Genomic DNA, 21328 nt, shown 5'->3' with positions numbered 1-21328 from the left:
CGTCGCACGGTTCACCCTGAGCCGCGCCTTTACCTTGACGGTGAACCTCTTGCTGTGGTCACGACGCATCGGTTCTTGGGACTGGTGTTCGATACCCGGTTGACTTGGCTGCCCCATATTAGGCAGCTGAAGCAAACATGCTGGCGGCACTTAAACGCTCTCCGTTGCTTAAGCCACACCAGGTGGGGTGCCGACCGGTCCACCCTCCTCCACCTATATCAAGCGCTGATCCAGTCCCGCCTTGATTATGGGTGTGTGGCGTACGGTTCTGCCTCGCCTTCGGCGTTGCGATTGCTGGATCCCATACACCACTGCGGGATCCGCCTCGCCACGGGAGCGTTCCGGACAAGCCCCGTCGACAGCATACTTGTGGAGGCTGGTGTCCCTCCATTGCGGTTCCGGCGTGACCGCCTTCTGGCCGCCTATGCCACGCACGTTTATAGCATGCCAGGGCATCCAAACTACCGTCTCCTGTTCCCGCGCTCGATCGTCCATGTTCCAGACAGGCGGCCCCGGTCAGGGTGTCCCATTGCGGTTCGCCTCCGGGACCTTCTCCGTGGCCTTGACTTTTTTCCTCTGCCGCCTGTTTTCCGGGCCAATCTCCGTCTGCCCCCGTGGAGTGTGCCCCGACCGTGCCTTCGGCTCGACTTGGCACAGGGTCCGAAGGTCTCAGTGCCTCCGGAGGCCCTCCGCCGCCGCTTTCTTTCCATCCTGGCCGAGTTTCCGAACGCGGCGGTGGCCTACACCGACGGTTCGGTAGTCTCTGGTCACACTGGTTACGCTCTCACTCTACGGGATTATTGTGAGCAACGGTCATTGGCAGCTGGCTCCAGTGTATACACTGCCGAGTTGGTTGCCATCTATCGTGCCCTAGAGTTTCTCCGCTCCCGCTCAGGTGAGTCCTTTGTCATCTGTAGTGACTCCCTGAGCGGTTTACGAGCTCTTGACCAGTGTTTCCCTCGTTCCCGTCTGGTGATGGCCATCCAGGAGTCCCTCCATACTCTCGTCCGTTGCGGCCGCTCTGTCACCTTTGTTTGGTCCCCGGGTCACGTCGGCATCCCGGGTAACGAACGGGTTGACGAACTGGCGAAACAGGCGGTCAGTTCCCCGGCCATGGAGATCGGTCTTTTAGAGAGTGACGTCCGATCCGTATTGCGGCAGAAGGTCCTTGCTGCTTGGCGTGATGAGTGGCGCACCCTGCCCTCTCCCAACAAACTTCGGGCAGTCAAGGAGACAACCAGTGTGTGGCGCTCCTCCATGCGGGGGTCTCGCAAGGACGCTGTCGTCCTCTGCCGGCTCCGCATAGGACATACCCGGCTCACGCACGCGTATCTCTTGTGCCGTGACGACCCGCCTCTCTGTCGCTGCGGATTGGCCCTGACCGTGGTACACGTCTTACTCGACTGCCCACTTTTAACTGCCCTCAGGCAGACGTTCGCGCTGCCTGATACACTCCCTGCTCTTTTAACCGATGACTCTACTATGGCTGACTTAGTTCTCCGTTTTATTCGAGCAGGGGGTTTTTATCATTCAATATGAGAGTCCCCTTTTATTTTTTTTTAGTGTCGACTGTGGCTTTTGGCCTGGGGTTTTAGTTTGTGGTGTTTTAATGTGTCCCTTGGTTGTTGGCCTTTCCAGTTTTATTTTCATGGTCGGCCAATGACCGTCGCACTCTGTGTGTCTTTTAATCTCTTTTCTCTGGTCTTCGTCTATGTCTTTCTTGTACTGTGTCGTCCCTTGTCGTCTCTGTTATGTGTTTATTGCTTGTTGGACTTTTCTTCGTGTATTGTTATGGTCATGGAACAAGGGACCGATGACCTAAGTAGTCTGGTCCCTTTAACCCCCACAAACCAACCAGAGGTAACAGAAAGGTTTTCTGTTATAATTTTCCGGTGCAAGGACATAATCACAAATGTACGCATTTATCCATCTGCATCATCTTAGAAAGTTTGTAACATCTTCGTGGGATCCATCTATTTTTGTAGATGCCGGTTCCTATAACTTTGACTTTCTGTAGCATCGCAAGATGACGTTTTCAGAAGTAGATTCCTATGTAAAACTTGATCAGTTAAATCGCCTGTACAGTCCCGAGTAGTGTGAAACACCCTGCATATAGAATGAATAACATCAGGCAATGGACTAGAACGCTGTCTCACTCACTTCTCACGTATTGCCTTACTTTTATGTCCTTCGACTTGTACAGCCTCTGTCTCATTTCTGGTGGAGTTCTAAGTAATGTTTCTCTCGCTATATTTTATTCCTGGTTGCATCTTAAATTCAAACTGCATATTCTGGTCAACATTGTCAAAAGTTTCTGTATCTAAAGATGTTATAGATATGGGTTCTGTTCCCTCCAAATGGATTTTCCTCTAGATCGGCTTCGGTAAGGTGCTCCCTTCCGCTCTAAATAGTTTGTAGCAGTATTTTCAGCAAGCAGTTATAATAGTGGTGGTTTCGCTGATCACGATTTGCCTTATGTAGCATTGGTGCTATTACGCTTCTCGCTTAGTGTGAGGATTTAGCGGGTATCTCAGCTGGCGTACTCGTTCAGGAGTGGAGCAGCAAATCCCGGCAGAGTGAGTCGTCGCCAGCTCCGCTAGAGCCCTCTGGTAGCGAAGCCCTGCGCTACAGACAACTGACTGTGTGAGGGACCAGTAGCGACACCTAGCAGCGATGTGGTGAAAAGGAAATAGTATTGCTAAAAGTTTATCCACGCCTTTTAGCATTTAGAATGGAGATATGGCACGGAATTTAATAGCAAAAGAAAACAGCTATAGTAGCAGTCTCTCTCTCGCAATGCAACAATAGTACAACAACAATAGACCAACTGAATCTGTAGAGGTAGTAATAAAATTTCTTTTCTGACCTGCAAGATACTTTTATATAAAGCTGAGCCTGAGAGGTTGTCATGAAACTACCAACAGAAATATTATATGAGACATGTAGACCTGTCAGTAAAATTCGTTTTTTTAAATGTTAACTGTTTAATTTAGCATTCAGCTGACATAAGACCAGGAGAATTATCCTGTATCATACAAACAAAGAGTTTATCCCATTAGTGACCTGTATCCTATCTTAATCTCATTTAGACACTTGAATAATTTGAAAAAAAGGCCTGTGTTCGTTTTGAAACTACAATTGCTGACAATATACACTTATAAATGGCACTGAGTGTGAACGGTTACGAAACGATTTCTGATACAGAATTTATTTCTTATCGTATAATCAATCAGGATAATAAAAAGAAAAGGCAGACTGAGACACCTGAAAATATCTTGTGTGATGGTATTGATATAACATTTTGCATTTCTTTGACATTGAGGTAATTTATTCAGTATTATAGCCAAACTTACTTTCATAATTACCTACAAGAAAATGAAAGCTGTTTTGGTATTTATCTTAGCAGCATTTAGCACATAAAGGAAAATAAAACTTATTAGTTTTTTTAGTGAGGATTTCATTTCATTGTTGCAATCCTACAAATGTTCATGATACTATGCAGTTTCTTGCGACAGTGAGATGTCTTATGTAGAAAGTACCTGGAAAATATATGTAGATGTGGTCTGGTGAAGAAAGTGTGCGTATTGAAATTTAAAATAAGTGATTGCAGCAGCATAATGAGGTATATTTTGTAGTGAGGGAGTGAGCTCCACGTGGGATCCGAAGCACGGACCCCACGGGGGTGCCCGGCATGCGCCACATGCCAGGGCAGAGGTGGAGGCTAGTGTTCGGAAATCTGAAAATTCCAGCGCCGGCCGGGGATTGAACCCCGGCCCGGCTTGGGCGAATAGCCCCAGCCGAGGCGCTGGAACGTTCCAGACCCCCTTACCACTAGACCACCGGGGACCCCGGCCATTTCCTGCTCTGAACTCGGTCTGGTAGTCCTGTCACACTTCCTGTTGTCGGCTGTGTTTACATCGGACGCTGAGTGGCATAGTGTAGCCGGCAACATTAGAACGCTGTGAGGGGGAAGTGTTTACCTCCGACTAGTAGCTGTCCCCCCTACCCAGGTGAAGTAGCTTTACAGTTACCAAAGACATTTGAAATCAGCCTTTGCGACTGTATGCAGTCGACGGTTGTTAATCGTTTGTTTCAACCTGTTCCCAAATGCCTCGAGAAAACCGAAGCAACTTCTTCACTAATCGAGGCGACTGTCATATGAAAACGACCCGCAGACATTCTATAATTACAAGTCAACGCCTAGCTTACACCAGATAATTCTGTCTGTTTCATCAGTTGTTTTAACAGTGCACGAAATACCACAGCATGTTATTAATCCGTTGCAAATAAATTTCTGTGTGTGCAGTTCAGGTCTGGGCCGTAGAGTTTTCGTGAAAACGTCGGGATAAAATCGTAACATGTGTTTCATATTAATATGAAATTTAGTTATCAATATCTTTATTACAGTGGTCACACTCACAATTTTGGACTTTTCAGTGGCTGGGGTACGATATAGCCTTTGAGTACGTTATCGCGTTGCGCAATTTCTTCCTTTTTTTCCGACTCTGAGGGAGCTGTCACCTTCTCTCAGCGCTGCCCTATTTAGGCTTCTGGGAGGGCTTTTCTCACGTTTTCTGTAATTTAGAGCATATTTACAAGTCCTGAGACGAACTCTTCCTATGTGTCGTAGGTTTAAACTCAATATAGATTTTCGTTTATATTCCAGCGAATATTTTTATTTTCTGTTACTCCTAGCGGCGCTCCCTAAGCTGTTCATCGCAATGACACACAAATGAGAATCCTAGCTAACAGCTTCACCAGTTTATAATTTTACATAAAGATGATTCCTAACAATGACCCGCATATGCCAATACAGGCAATAAGTGACAACCACGTGGACTTAACCTTTGTTTGCGCACTGTCAGTCTCGTAATTAATAGTGATTCAAATCTGACGCCATTTTGTCACACAAGGAACTTCGACCACGGAGAAAGTAGACGTTTTTCACTTTAGGATATTTTCCAGGAAGTTTCCGATATTCGTAAAACAGAAACGAGTTTCGACGCTGTGGAATGCAACGAGAAGTAGCAGGTAACGAATTGTTTCGGGATTCCACCATCCAAGCTGCAAACGATCATCGAGCGGAAAGATAATGTTGCTCATAAGTATTAAAAAGCGGGAGCAAGCAGACCGGGCGAGGCGAAAGTTTATAGTATTGCCTTACTCAATGCAGGGTACAAAAGGTATTTGTCGGAACGCTAAGACATTTACGGTTAGTCTGGGAACAGAAGTCTCAGATACAAATAAGGAGTGACACGCTAGCTCCAAAGACATAAGGTTCATTATGAGAAACTTAATTGACAAAAAGCAACCATTCGTGACAGTTGGTTCAGCATTGAAAAATGAATGAAGCTGAATTTATGTATTTTCGAACATTTGTGTGTACCTTCCGTTTCAAATACTAAAGCAAAAAAAACATGTAAGAAAACTGGAAATACGTTAGTAAAAAAAATCAAAATTTTATTTCGATTTTTCCTGATTTCATCTAGAGTAAAGTCGAGTTAATTATTCGAACTTCGAATTGTGCAGACTCGATTGTAACGGTCATTTGCGCTTCGAATTTTCTACTCAGGAGTAATGTCTAAAAAGTAAAAACAAATCTTTTCGTACTACTATCCACGTTGCAGTGGGTGCTGGTTTGGTTGTCCTTTTTAGTATATCAGTATGATCATAGAGTCATAATCAACGTACACAACGCTGTTACGGTATAAAAGTACTTTGGTAAAAATAAAAGTCGCGTAAGAATGCGCTTTTGCCATGCATCCCAACTCCCTAAATCCGCCATCAGGCAAAAGAAAGTGAATACTCTTTCCTTTGCTTTCACCCTTCATCAATGACAATTGATAATGACTTGGCAGCAGAGACCTGTTTAGCTTGAGTGAGTGCTTAAACGGAAGGCATTGACGAATAAAAATACAAAACAGATATATACGTAACGTCACGTAACCATGAAGAAAAGCAGACTTGGTTTATTTTACCATATAAGTTAATTCTTTTAAAACATCGTAAGTAGAATTAACAATTTCGGTCGCTTTCAACATCTAGGAATGTTCTTTATAATAGATAAGTTTCTGATATTTACTTATAGCATTCTTGTGTCTTTTCCCCTTGCATTTGGAGTTGTCTTCTCTGACTGCAGATTTTTGAGCAGCAGTGATGTCATTATCCTACATTTATGTTGGTCTGCAGCGCTGAGGTTGATCCCTCACCTGTGGTCGAGTGAGAGATCATTCCAAAGTATGGCAGGCAGCGAAAGACTTTGCGAGGGGCCGATCGTAGGGCCTCCAGAGGAACCTTCTTGGAACGCAAATTCGTGGTGTTCACAGAAGGTGAGTTTGCTGGTGGTTCGGAACTCCAATAATAGGCGCGTAATTGGGCCCCCTTAGTAACATGGCTGCCAAGGTGTGGAAGGATGGCAGTGTGCACAAGGTGGGGGAGTCAGTCCTGATTTCTAAAGAGTGCTTCCGGATGCCATGAAGAGTACAGGGTGCACCTAACTGCAGGTGGTGGCCCCAGTCGGTGCCAATGGCTTGTGTCGCTTTGGATTGGAGGAGATTCTCTCTCCTTTTGTTTAGCGGATATGGTTAAGCGAGTTTAAGGCGGAGCTCAAAATCTGCACCATCATCGACAGAACCGACTGTGGTCCTTCGGTGCAGAGCCGAGTGGAAGGTATGAATCATAGGCTCAGGCGGTTATGTGACTGTGTAGGCCTCAGATTCCTTGACTTGAGCCATAGTGTGGTGGGTTTCCGGATTCCGCTTAATAGGTCAGGAGTCCACTACACGGGTAGTGGGGGCGGATTTTTAGGTTAGAGGGTCTCAGGAAAACATAGAAATGGCGTCTGTCTAAAAGGGGGCAGGTAACACACAGTAAGGTGGTTGTAGAAACGATCGGTGTTGTAAATTATCGTAGCTGTGTTGGGAAAGAACCAGAGCTCCAGGCCCTAATAGAAAGCACTGAAGCTCAAACAGTTATAGGTACGGAAACCTGGCTAAAGCCGGAAATATGTTAAGCCGAAATTTTTTCAAACGACCTAACAACGTTCAGAAGGGATAGATTAAACATAGTTGGTGCTGGAGTATTTATTGCTGTCAGAAGTAGTTTACCTTGTAGTGAAACTGAAGTAGATAGTTCCTGCGAAATAGTTTGGGTAGAGGCTGTACTTGTCAATCGGACTAAACTGGATCGTTTTACCGACCCCGACTGAGAGGATATAGTTGCTGAACAGTTCAAAGAAAACGTGAGTCTCATTTCAAATCGGTACCCCACTCCCACAATTATAGTCGGTGTTGATTTCGATCTATCCTCGATATGCTGGAAAATTTATACCTTTAAAGGCGGCGGTACGCATAAAACGTCAGCCGAAATTGTACTGAATGCTTTCTAAAAAAATTATTTTGAACAATTAGTTCGTGAGCCCACTCGAAGCATAAATGGTTACGAAAGCGTACTTGACCTCATAGCAGCAAATATTCCTGGATGAATAGGTAGTATCATGACGAATACAGGGATTAGCGACCACAAGTCAGTTGCCCGTACACTGAATACTGTAACACCTATAACCATCAAAAAGAAACTTAAAGTACATCTGTTTAAAAAAAGCTGACAATGCTCTTAACGATTTTTAAGGAAACAGCCTCCACTCCTTCCGATCTGATCATGTAAGCGTAGAAAAGATGTGGAATGATTTCAGAGAAATAGTATCGATTGCAATTGAGAGATATATATACCACATAGATTAATAAGTGATGGTACTGATCCCCCATGGACAAAACGGGTGAAATCGCTGTTGCAGAAGTAACGAAAAAGCATGCCAAAACTAAAAGAATCCAAAATCCGCAAGACTAGCAATGTTTTGCAGAAGTTCTAAATATAGCGGTTACTACAGCTAGATGCTCTTGATAATTTCCGCAACAAAACTCTGTTTCGAAATCTGGCGAAAAACCCAAAGAGATTCTGGTCATGCATGAAGTACACCAGTGTCAAGACGCCATCAGTACCTTCACTGCGCGAAAGTAACGGTGGAGTCACTGATGACAGTGCTACTAAAGTAGAGTTAAGAAACGTGGTTTTCCGAAACTCCTTCAGCAAAGAATATGAAGCAAGTATTCCCGAAGCCCAGTCAACAGAAAGTGCCAAAATGAGAAGCATATATCCTCGGTGTAGCAAAGCAGCTTAAATCACTTATTAAAGGCAAGGTTTCCGTTCCAGATTGTATACCAGTCAATTTCCTCTGAGTGTGCTGATACAATAGCTCCATGTTTAGTAATTATATACAACCGCTCACAGAAAGATCCATACCTAAAGACTGGAAAATTGCTCAGGTCACACCAATTTCTTAAAGTACTGCCTTTTGTGATGTTTAACAAAACTGTTGGCAAGCGTACTTGTTATACAAATGGGCACGGCAAAGGCTTAAGGTCGTAAAAAAAATTTCAGCGTTAAACTGGAAATAGTTGTAGGAGAGTATCAGAAGTAATAACCTAATGACATCTTTAATTTCTTGTACATTAGGTTTTTGTGTTGGAGAAGATTCTCATCAGTAATTTTAATGTTAACAAGTAAATTAACTACGTTAAAGGATACGGAATTACCATCATCAGAAATGGAAAAGTTTTTAATTTTAGCTGTTAGTTAAAGGGAATTTTTGACAGTGTAGTTTTCTTCAAAAACATAATATTCTTTAAATGGTGTATATAATTTTTTGCCGATTTCGTAGAAGCGCCGTCTGTATAGTTAACACTGTGGACAGGAAGCGAAGGCGGCGTGCAGTCGGATTCGATGCTGGGCACCAATTGTCGGCTACGACGGGACTGCCCGGGAGGCACACTTACACTCCAGTGGCCGCACGAGTCACGGTGGATGCAGCGAAAGGTCCGCAGCAGCAGTGATACTGTCGCGGTTGTGTGCACCACCTGTTCTAGTGTCTCGTGTGCACCAAGGACCTCTGCAGACCGAGTTGCTACTTTCTTAGCTCGCTGGACTGTGCAGTTGCTAATTTACAGGGGCTGTGCCCGATGCAGCCCGCCTGGCAGTAGTGTGTTGCAGCGTGGCGTCAGCGCCTGACAGCTTCCGCAACTGGACGAATGAACTGGCGGTAAAAAAATGTCACAACTACTTTCGTTTTCTGACAAAGGCTATAGCCAAAAATTTAGTTATAGAGTTTGATGGTCTTTTCTATGTGCCTGAGCGATCATCCTTACGGTGAGTTGCTGACTACTCTCAGAGTATTTGCTCGAGTTACCCGTTGCGTGTGTTATCGCCGCGGTCTCATTTCATCGACGTGGTGACTGTGACATGTGAATGGCTGGCCACATGAATGGACTTTCGTGGCGGGCCAAAATTGCAGGCCATTTCTGTGGGTCTCTCTAACGGATCGGGCCTGCCGATCCAAAGCCCATAGTTTGCCACTAATGTGCGGGTACTACCATGGACCTAGGACTGTGGTGCCCCTCCTCGGCCCCAGGCGATGTATTTCGGGAATCGTGACTGTCTCACAGCAAGTACATTGTACAGTGCGGCGTTTGATACAAAATTTATTTATTATAGTATATTTTGGCACTTCGAAAGTAGTTTATATATTTGAAAGAATGGACGATAAGAAAAAAAAATTGTGGCAATCGCAGGCAGTTTGTACACTATGAAGTCATGTATTTATTGAAAGAAAAAGAATCACACAATACCTGTAGATAATAGACATAACTCAGTGAGTAATAACCGACAATTACGAACATAGAAGCATAATTTTATTAGCAGTCACCTACAGTGTTGGTTGACACACCTCTTCCCCACCTTGTACATTTATTTCGAGAGGCCTACTTTTTTTCTGAGATTATTTTAAATACCATCACTGCTTTCAGGAATGTGTCTCGCAACTCCAAGAAAATGCATATTTTCGTCACCAAATAGGTTTCGCTTTATGAAAATAAAATCAGTGATCTTAATTAAACATATCTACCATTGGGCTTCCTTTCTCCATCTACAAGCAGTTCATTACACAACATTTTGATGTTAAGTACTTAAGATTTTTGTTCACACGTTCAGAAACACAGAGGTCATTACTTTTTTTTTACAATTTAGGTCTTTCACTTGGGGGAAAGTTGTGGCAACCCTGTAATAGGTTTCAATTTTCAGTCTCATTGCAGCATTGTTATTTAAGACAAGGCATAAGAATGTAATGGGTTTGAATCATTGCATGTCAGTCATCCATGAACTGCCAAATCTTACACGTCATTAAGACACATTTTCAAAAGAGAAAAAAGGTACATTGCATAATATACAAAAAAAAACGAAAAAATGGACTCGCTCGGTGAGGATGTTATACAAACTTAATTATGTATGTAGACAGTTCATACGTTCCGGGAGTAGAGAATCTCGACTATTTTCACCCGTTATCGACATTGATCCTGGCAAGATACCGATCCCACGGATTAAAAGATTTTCGAGAATGTTTTCATTTTAATAGTATAAATGTGACAAAGTCATTCAGGAAGCTGGCGACCAGTATTATTATTTTAATAATGAACAGCCTCTGTTGCACCGCTTACCTAGACTTTACCCAGGTTTCAGTAGGGATAACTCAACCTTCTTCAGAATAACAGTGTTTACTGTGTGTTCATAGTGGAGATCCAGTACAGCACTCGTGGCTGCCGTATCGCGGTCGCGAAGTGGGGCCGAGGCAGTGCCAGATAAGTTTTACAGTCTGGCGATAGTTTATGAATTAGTAGTATTAACTTGGCGATGTCCACTATGGACAGACAGTAGATATGTTATTGTGAAGAAGGTTGGGTTATCCCGACTGAAACACAGGTAAATTCTAGATAAACGGTGCAACTGAGACTGTTCATTATTAAAATTAATGTTTATACAGTTGGTGACAGGACCGCGAAATGTTGAAGATATTTAAGTATTACTGTTATTAGAGTAATTAGAAGTTTTGCATTGAGGCTAACTGCGTCTATTCTGCGAAATTTTGCTTCACATGCAACTTTGAACGACATATGCACATGCAGTAATCGCATATGGATATCTGATGACGGCTACATTCCGAAACACAATACTGCCAATCCTTGCGCGATATTTGACGTTTAGTATTGGGACCCAGTCAACATGAACGTAGAACTACTGATGTTGTAATTTGAAGTTCGATGTTGGATAACAATTTCCGTGTGATATAATAACAAATTGCCAGTTTTCGGATTTTTCCTTTACGTGTACTGTAAAACCTTGCTCCTTGCTAATTTTCATTAGTGTAGGTCAACAGAAAGTGCCCTCTAGGTCTGTATATTTTACACCGTGAAGGGAACACGACCTCTGTATGTGAAAAAAATTTCAACTTGATACATCTCCCCGTTCCCGAAGCAAAGGATCTGCAACAGACAGACGAAAACAAGGGTAAAAGATTAAGTGGTATATTTAGCCAAAAACATGGCACACTGCACTTAAAAATACAAAAAAGAAAGGCACCGAGATTCGAACTAGCGACTTCTACTGTTCCTGCACGCTCATTATCGCTAGACTACCAAGCCCGACATTTGCTTTTTTATGCTTATGGGGGGGGGGGGGGGAGGATTTATTTTAATTGGTTGTGATGCCCAGATAACATACACGTAAACGCGATCCTGTTGCCAGTTACAGAGCAGTAAAACGCCCAACTCACATCAGTATATTGCTTTATTTGTATCACATATTCGAGCACAATTTCCATCTGTACTTGTGTAAACTTTTAAGAAGCGAATCGCCATAACTACGCTTACGTCTTTGGTCACGAGATATTTTTTGTACGCCTACTGTCAAACTCTGTATTACCTTTTGCGTCGGTAATCACGTGCTGATTACCAAGTAGCAGCCGACAGTTAATAAATGTTTTACTTTTTATCAGCGCACCTTGTATTCACGCATACGACTGTGTACAGTTCTCAGAGATTATCAGCATTAACTTCCAAGCTATCCACAAGGAATCAAGAGTGGCATTAGAGCCACCCTGAAGTCTAGGCTGGTCTTCACGGTGGCACGAAATCTTGGTCAAGCAGAAAATTTATAATTCTGAACTCAGGCGTAACGAGTTACATCAGACTGAATGAGCTCCCCCCTGCTAAGCAGCACGGATTCCGAAAACATCGACTACGTGCAACCCGACTCGAACGACAGTCTGAAAACCAGAGATCAAGGCAGACAGGGGAAAACGGTGTTTACTGATTTCCGAAACGCATTTCACTCACCAGGACAACTGTGCTTTTTAAGTGAATTGGGTTTTGCATGATCTATATTCTCGAAATTCATGCTGGCTCGCGTTGAGATCGTTCTGTTTGACCTCAGAATATGTTCTAAGGTACTACAGCAAATCGATAGCGAAAAATAAAACTGTGCAGTTAAACAGGCGAAAAAATGCCGTACCCTATTACCGTGATGCCAAAGAGTCGCAGTTGTAACAGCTGAAATCATACAAATACATTGTTGCAACACTTAATAGGTACAAGAAATGTCACGACCACAATAGTCTGAGTTGTAGGTAAAGCAGCAAAACAGTGCAGCTGACAATCCCCGCGAATTTCCGCTAGCCCCTTGTAACTCAGGGCAGGCTACTGCTTCTTGTGGTCGAACAGCCAACCCCTTACTGCATTCCACGGTTACGCCGATGGCGAAGGCTGTGGTACTGAGATGAGAAGAATTTAGTGCACGAAGGCTGAGGGCTTACACATCCACACTATGTTCGTTTAGGACTTAAGCTCACGTTCTCTAAACACTTCCATAGTGGAAAATGATGAATGGTTTCTGTTCCAGTAGTGTGCTGCAGCGTTGGCTCTTGCTATACCGTGCCCAGTTGGCTGTGTTTTGCCTTGCAATGCATAACACACTCATCCACTCGCCACTTTTATTTATCATCATCCCAATGAACCATGAACCATGGACCTTGCCGTTGGTGGGGAGGCTTGCTTGCCTCAGTGATACAGACAGACGTACCATAGGGCAACCAAAACGGAGGACTATCTGTTGAGAGGCCAGACAAAGGTGTGATTCCTAAAGAGGGGCAGCAGCCTTTTTAGTAGTTGCAGGGCAACATTATGGATGATTGACTGATCTGCCCTTGTAACACGAACCGAAACGGCCCTGCTGTGCTGGTACTGCGAATGGCTGAAAGCGAGGGGAAACTATGGCAGAAATTTTTCCCAAGGGCATGCACATTTACTGTATGGTTAAATGATGATGGCGTCCTCTTCGGTAAAACATTTCGGGGGTAAAATAATCCCCCATTCGGATCTCTGGGCGAGCTCTACTCAGTAGGATGTCGTTATCAGGAGAAAGAAAACTGACGTTCTACGGAACGGAGCGTGGAATTTCAGATCCCTTAATCGGGCAGGTAGGTTAGAAAATTTAAAAAGGGAAATGGATAAGTTAAAGTAAGATATAGCGGGAATTGGTGAAGTTCGGTGGCAGGAGGAACAAGACTTTTTGTCAGGTGACTACAGGGTTATAAACACAAAATCAATGAGGGGTAACCAGGAGTAGGTTAAATACTGAATAAAAAAAATAGGAGTGTGGGTAAGCTACTACAAACAGCATAGTAAACGCATTATTGTGGCCAAGATAGACACGAAGGCCACGCCTACCACAGTAGTAGAACTTTATATGCCAACTAGCTCTGCAGATGACGAAGAAATGTATGATGAAGTAAGAGAAATTATTCAGATAGTGAAAGGAGACGAAAATTTAATAGTCATTGGTGACTGCAATTCGGTAGCAGGAAAAGGGAAATAAGGAAACGTGGTAGGTGAATATGGATTGGGGGGGGGGGGGGGGGGGGAAGAAATGAAAGAGGAATCCATCTGGTAGAATTTTGCACGGATCATAACTTAGCTATGATTAACACTGGGTTCAAGAATCATGAAAGAAGGTTGTATATGTGGAAGAGACCTGGAGATACTGCAATATTTCACATTATATAATGGTAAGACAGAGATTTAGGAAACAGGTTTTAAATTGTAAGACATTTCCAGGGGCAAATGTGGACTCTGGCCACAATCTATTGGTTATGACCTGTAGAAACTGCAAAAAGGTGGGACCTGGATAAACTGAAAGAACCAGTGGTTGTACAGAGCTTCAAGGAGACCATAAGGGAACAAATGACAGGAATGGGGGAAAGTAATACAGTAGAAGAAGAATGGGTAGCTTTGAGAAATGAAGTAGTGAAGGCAGCAGAGGATAAAGTAGGAAAAAAGATGAGGGCTGCTAGAAATCCTTGGGTAACAGAAGAGTTATTGAACCTAACTGATGAAAGGAGAAAATATAAAAATGCAGTAAATGAAGCAGGCAAAAGGGTATACAAATGTCTCAAAAATGAGAACGACAGGATGTGCAAAATGGCTAAGCAGGGATGGGTAAAAGACAAATGTAAGGATGTAGAGGCTTGTCTCACCAGGGGTAATATAGATACTGCCTACAGGAAAATTAAAGAGAACCACTTGTATGAATATCAAGAGCTCAGATGGAAACTCAGTTCTAAGCAAAGAAGGGAAAGCTGAAAGTTGGAAGGAGTATATAGAGGATCTATACAAGGGTGATGTACTTGAGGACAATATTGTGGAAATGGAAGACGATGTAGATGAAGATGAAATGGGAGATATGATACTGCATGAAGAGTTTGACAGAGCAGTGAAAGACCTGAGTCGAAAACCTTCCATTAGAACTACTGACAGCCTTGGGAGAGCCAGTCCTGACAAAACTCTACCATCTGGTGAGCAAGGTGTATGAGACAGGCGAAATACCCTCAGACCTCAAGAAGAGTATAATAATTCCAATCCCAAATAGAGCAAGCGTTGACAGATGAGAAAATTACCAAACTATAAGTTTAATAAGTCACAGCTGCAAAGTACTAACGCAAATTCTTTACAGATGAATGGAAAAACTAGAAGCCAACCTCGGGGAAGATCAGTTTGGATTCCGTAGAAATATTGGAACACATGAGGCAATACTGACCCTACGACTTACCTTATAAAGTAGATTAAGGAAAGGCAAACCTACGTTTCTAACATTTGTAGACTTAGAGAAAGCTTTTGACAATGTTGACTGGAATACTTGCTTTCAAATTCTAAAGGTGGCAGGGGTAAAATACAGGGAGCGAAAGGCTATTTACAATTTGTACAGAAACAAGATGGCAGTTATAAGATTCGAGGGACATGAAAGGGAAGCAGTGGTTGGGAAGGGAATGAGACAGGGTTGTAGCCTCTCCTCGATGTTATTCAATCTGTATATTGTGCAAGCAGTAAAGGAAACAAAAGAAAAGTTCGGAGTAGGTATTAAAAGCCATGGAGAAGAAATAAAAACTTTGAGGTTCGCCAGTGACATTGTAATTCTGTCAGAGACAGCAAATGACCTGGAAGAGCAGTTGAACGGAATGAATAGTGTCTTGAAAGGAGGATATAAGGTGAACATCAACAAAAGCAAAACAAGGATAATGGAATGTAGTCGAATTAAGTCAGGTGATACTGAGGGAATTATATTAGGAAATGAGACACTTAAAGTAGTAAATGAGTTTTGCTATTTGGGGAGCAAAATAACTGATGAGAAGTAGAGAGGATATAAAATGTAGACTGGCAAGGAAAGCGTTTCTGAAGAAGAGAAATTTGTTCACATCGAGTATAGATTTATGTGTCAGGAAGTCGTTTCTGAAAGTATTTGTATGGAGTGTAGCCTGGTATGGAAGTGAAACATGGACAATAAGAGAATAGAAGCTTTCGAAATGTGGTGCTACAGAAGAATGCTGAAGATTAGATGGGTAGATCATATAACTAATGAGGAGGTATTGGATACGATTCGGGAGAAGGCGAGTTTGTGGCACAACTTGAGTAGAAGAAGGAATCGGTTGGTAGGACATGTTCTCAGACATCACCAATTTAGTATTGGAGGGCAGCAGGAAAGGTAAAAACGTAGAGGAAGACCAAGAGATGAATACAGTAAACAGATTCAGAAGGATGTAGGTTGCAGTAGGTACTGGGAGATGAAGCAGCTATCACAGGATAGAGCAGCATGGAGAGCTGCATCAAACCAGTATCAGGACTTAAGACCACAACATCCCAATGATCAAATTTGTGCTGTATTCATATTAATTTATCTCATTTTTAATACAATATACAACAAATAACTGTTTTTATGACACAAGAAATTATGTGCTGGACAGACCTATTCCTTGAAGTTGTGATTTCATTTGCCACATCATATATTTTTCTACAGTTGAGCAGAGCTATTCACTTATACTTTAGTGACATTTGTTAAGCATGTGGTTATTGATCTTCTTATGGGCTTGCAAGACACATTCACTGATGAAATTAAATCCTTATACATTTGTGCACAGCTATTCACTTATGCTGTAATAACATTTGTCAAGCATGTTGTTCTTTATAACAGTTTTAAATTTATCCTAATTTTCCAGCTGTTTGATATGTTTTGGTAGTGCATTAAAAAGTTTGATGCCTTGATTACATACATGTTTCTGACTTTGGGTCCTTATTACAGCCTGTAAGAGGAGATTTTTACATTGCCGTGTATGGTAACCTGTATTGGTTTTCCATTTTGTCGCGATTTTGTTTCATCACCGACAGACATTTCAGAATGTATAATGATGGAATTGCAAAAATTTCCAATGCTTTAAAAAGGGGCCTACAACGTGTTTGATGTGGGCTCTGGGTCGTTATCTGAATAGGGTGTTTTTGTAATTTGAAAATCTCATTTAAACAACAATTTGTTTTTCCTCAAGGATACTATCCTATAGGCCTCAATTGACTGGAAATAGCCAAAATATACTAATCTGGTACAGTCATTACTACAAACTCTTGAAATTATTCCAAGTACAAAACATGCTGAATTGGGTTTTAGTGCTAAGCTCACCACATGGTCCTTCCAGTTTATCTTCTCATCAATGTGCATACCCAGGAATTTTGCTCACTGAACTCTTTCAAGTTGTTTCCCTCCATAGTGAGATGTAGGTCGTCATGTTCACTTATTCTTACATATTGCACATAATTAGTTTTTTTTTGCATTCAGTGTTAGCACTGAGCCATTTTTGTGTATCTTGTAGGACATGGTCCACAATAGTGTGCAATGACTGCTTCATAAAACAAACCATTAAACTAGTATCTTCAGCAAAACAACTTGATTCTAGCTTTTCTCTCTGGCACATGAATATAATTAATGTAAATGGGGAACAGCAAGGGGCCTAATACACTTCTTTTGGTGCTGTAATTCCAACCACCGTCATCCTCTTTTCCAGATACTACTCAAGCCACTTTTTGTTCCGGTCCTCTGATACCTATAGCTTCAAGCTTTTCCAAAAGTATGCTGTGGTCAACAGTGTCAAAGGCTTTTGACAGCTCTAGATTTATCCTGACAACACTTTTTCCCTCTCCCAATTTACTAATTATTTCTTTTGGGTTTTTTCCAGTAAAGCTGTTTCGGTACTACTCCCAGCTAGAAATCCATGCTGATTACTGTTTATCAGATTCCATAATTAAGATAATGTGTCACTCTATATTTGATTAGTATCGCCAAAACCTTAGAGAAAGTTGGGAGAAGTGAGACAGGTGTGCAGTTTTCTGTTTCAAGATTATCACTCTTTTTCAACAGGGGAACGAATTTAGAAATTTTCGTTTCTGTGGAAAAAACTTGCATATTTTTTGACAAAATACAGTTGATATGCTACACTGGGTTTTTTCTTTATTGTGTAGATACACGGTCTGGTCCATAATATTAATGTGACCACTGCCTGCAATCAAAATCGACATGCAGTAATCACTCACAGACAACACCACTAGCAGTGAAGGGTATACAAAGCATGTTGGGAGCCAGAGAAAATAGAGCAGTTGTCACTGTAAGGAGGAGACAAAATGTGCACTGTCATTGGCTTTTGGGGAAAGGGTGGAAGCATTTGGGAATGAGTAAGTCTGTAAACTGTTTGCATGTCAGTGTGGTTAAAGTATACTGTGCTCAGCAAAATGGTGCTATTCAGAATTGGTGCCGTGGATACTGTTGTGTATTCATGGGCCACAGATGACAGGGGTGAGTGTCAGCTGCAGAGACGTGCATCTGTTAAACAACTGACCACCCAGATGAACCGAGAGGCTTTTCAAATGACAGATGGCCATTGGCATGCACATTGTTAAATGTCTGAAAGCAAAACACACTGCAACAACTGTCAGAATGGGGCACAACAGGGGAGGGAGTCTGTGGCATTCCCTGGGTAGTGGTGATATTCTGGGAGGCACAAAGGATCAACAGATGTATCCGTTTGTCCTCGAGGGCCGTGTCCACCCGTACACACAGTTTGTTTTTATTCAGCATAGTGACATTTACCAGCAGTACAATGCAACACAGCTCGCAGTGTACATGTGTGGTTCAAACAGCAACAGGACGAGTTTATTACATGCCTCTAACCACCAAAGTCCTCGGATTTAAACCAACTGAGAATCTGTGGGAACCCCCCTGCCAGGGTGTATTGTCTGTGGATCCTCACATGAGAAACCTAGAACATATGGACTTGGCAATGAAATAGTAATGGCTCCACACCCCTGTTAATACAGAACCTCACAGCCACGTGGGGGAGCCCAGTTTGATACGGGATTTTTGTGTCCTTGGAAAGTGGGCATTGTGTTGTTCTTGTCATCAACAAGCATGTCTCAAAAGCAGCATAAAATGAAAAGAATTGCAGTAGGCAACTGATCGAGCCTGGATGGGGTCTGCCAGTCATTAATGCCATATGATCATTTCCATGAATCTCTTCCTGCATGTCTCGCAACGGTGTGCACTGCAAAAAGAGGTTATTCGAGGTCTTGACGGGTAGTCGCATTAACGTGTCTGGACAGTGTATTTTCAGAAGAAATGAAGGTAACAAACTAAATAAATCATAATTACATTATTACTTTGCAGTGAGCCACAGGAGACCAAGGTCCATTGTACCAAAATACTCATAAAACATCTTTGAACCACCACCTGAATTTTATCAGTGGAGTTCATCTCACCCTTTATGTAGGAGAAAGTAAAAAACCTCCATAGACAATTTCAGAGGAGCCTCATATCTGATAGTACACTGATAAGATATCTTTTCGGTTGCTACTTTGGACTTGTGATCACTGTATGTTTCTGAGGAAAGGCCATAATGTTCAGACTTTGGTGACCAAGGTAGACAAAAGCTTTTAAATTTTGAAATAGTATCTTTGTTTGTTTATAGCCCAACACATTTAGCATATTTAGTCACTGTTCCTCTTTGGTACGTTTCCCTTTCTAATGCTCTAGGTGGAATGAAGTGGTCATATGGACATTGATACCTGGGAGTCACTTGCTGGGTAAGTTTGGCTGACAAGTAGCAGGTCTTTTCTGTTGACACCACGGTGGGTGACTTTCATGCTGGCGATGATGAATCAATAATAAGAACAACATATCACCCACTCCCTGAGCAGAGAGAAGGTGTGACATGACTGGAAATGAACTGCATGGCAGTCAGATATGCTGACCACTCAGTGAAGTGGGTCGATAGATGCTACTCAACGTTATTTGCCTCCCTTCATCACATATTTTATAATGTGCCTTTTACATGCTCTTTCCTCAACCCTCCTCGTATGGGATTATTCTCTCCCAAATGCTTGTCTACAAGGAATGTTGTACCACACAATGTGGCCACATTAAGATCCTAACTCATAGTTAGTCATCGAGATGAACATCGTAAGTTGCCATTGACAGTCAGTCTCAAACACAACAGGAATCACTGCAGACCCATGTCTACTAGTTTTCAACCAAATAATGTGATGGCAAGTTGCATGCAGTGGGACCCTTGCAGAAGACTATTGAGGCATAAAAATGTATATGTTGTCAGTGCAGCAAACACCACATAAACTGGACAGCAGGTGACTTGAAATGTGTGGTGGTTTAGCCTCTTTCTGAGAACATATCAAGGGCTCTGACAGCACAATAAGGTTTTTAACCTGCAATGGGCAGAGGATAAACAGAGTGTCTCAAAAGTTACAGAACACTTATGTTGTGTAACAGCATGCAAACAAATTAGACCTAAGGTATTGTCACAAAGTTTTATGCAGTTTAATCAATTTCAACATGTGGGCACAATTTCCAGTCTGTTATCAGGATCGATCCACATTCAGCACATTATATTTGCATCACCTGTGGCAAGGACAGAAATGATTTTGTTCATTAAATTTTTGATGTGGTTGACAGCTGCTTGTTAGACTCTGTCCTTGGTATGTGCTCATAGAAACAAGCCCAAGTTTCTAATGCCTGTTGGCCTAGAACACCAGGGAATAGGACCACCCCTGCCATTTCAGCATACCTCGTAACACCTGGTCCGCAACATCTGCCACAGTGCACCATATTGCTGGAAAAAGACTGTGTCTCGGGAGTCAGCCAGTCATAGTAACAGCCTGAGCATATCAAGGTAACTGTTTCTTTTCTGAGGATAAAATGGTCCCAGAATACCATCAACCATCAAACAACACAACACATTCCCTGTCATGTACCTCTTCCATCACAGTATGTGGATTGGTAACATATCATTATCTTCTCACAGGATATGTATATACTCTGAATTGCCAACAAAACTGGCTTACGCATGCGTATTCAAATACAGGGATTTGTAAACATACAGATTATGGCACTGCAGTCGGCAATGCCTATATAAGACAACATTTAACTGGCACAGATGCTAGATTGCTTAGTGCTGCTACAATTGCAGCTTATCAAGATTTACGTGAATTTGAATGTGGTGTTATAGTTGGCATATGAGCAATGGGACAAAGCATCTCCAACGTAAGAATGAAGTGGTTATTTTCATGAGCATTCAGTGAATATCCGGAATCTAGTAAAACATAAGATCTCCGACATCGTTGCAGCCGAAGAAAGATCCTGCAAAAACAGGACCAACAACTGAAGAGAATCATTCAAAGTGACAGAAGTGCAACCCTTCTGCAAATTGCTGCATATTTCAATGTTGGGCCATGGACAAGGGTCAGAGTGTGAACCATCACCGATATGAACTTTTGTAGCGGAAGGTCCACTTGTGTACCCTTGATGACTGAACGACACAAAGCTTTATGCCTCACCTGGGTCCATCAACACCGATATTTGACTGTTGATGAGTGGAAACGCATTGCCTGGTCGGACAAGTCTCATTTCAAACTGTGTCGTGCAGTTGGACACGTACAGGCATGGAGACAACCTCTTGAATCTATGGACACTGCATGTCAGTAGGGGACAGTTGTAGCTGGTGGAGGCTCTGTAATGATGTAGGAGGCATGCAGTTGGAGAATATGGCTAGGTATGACCCTGAAAG

This window comes from Schistocerca gregaria, unplaced genomic scaffold (genome assembly GCF_023897955.1).
Source record: "Schistocerca gregaria isolate iqSchGreg1 unplaced genomic scaffold, iqSchGreg1.2 ptg000351l, whole genome shotgun sequence".
NCBI lineage: Eukaryota > Metazoa > Arthropoda > Insecta > Orthoptera > Acrididae > Schistocerca > Schistocerca gregaria.
Note: the sequence above shows the minus strand (reverse complement) of the source record.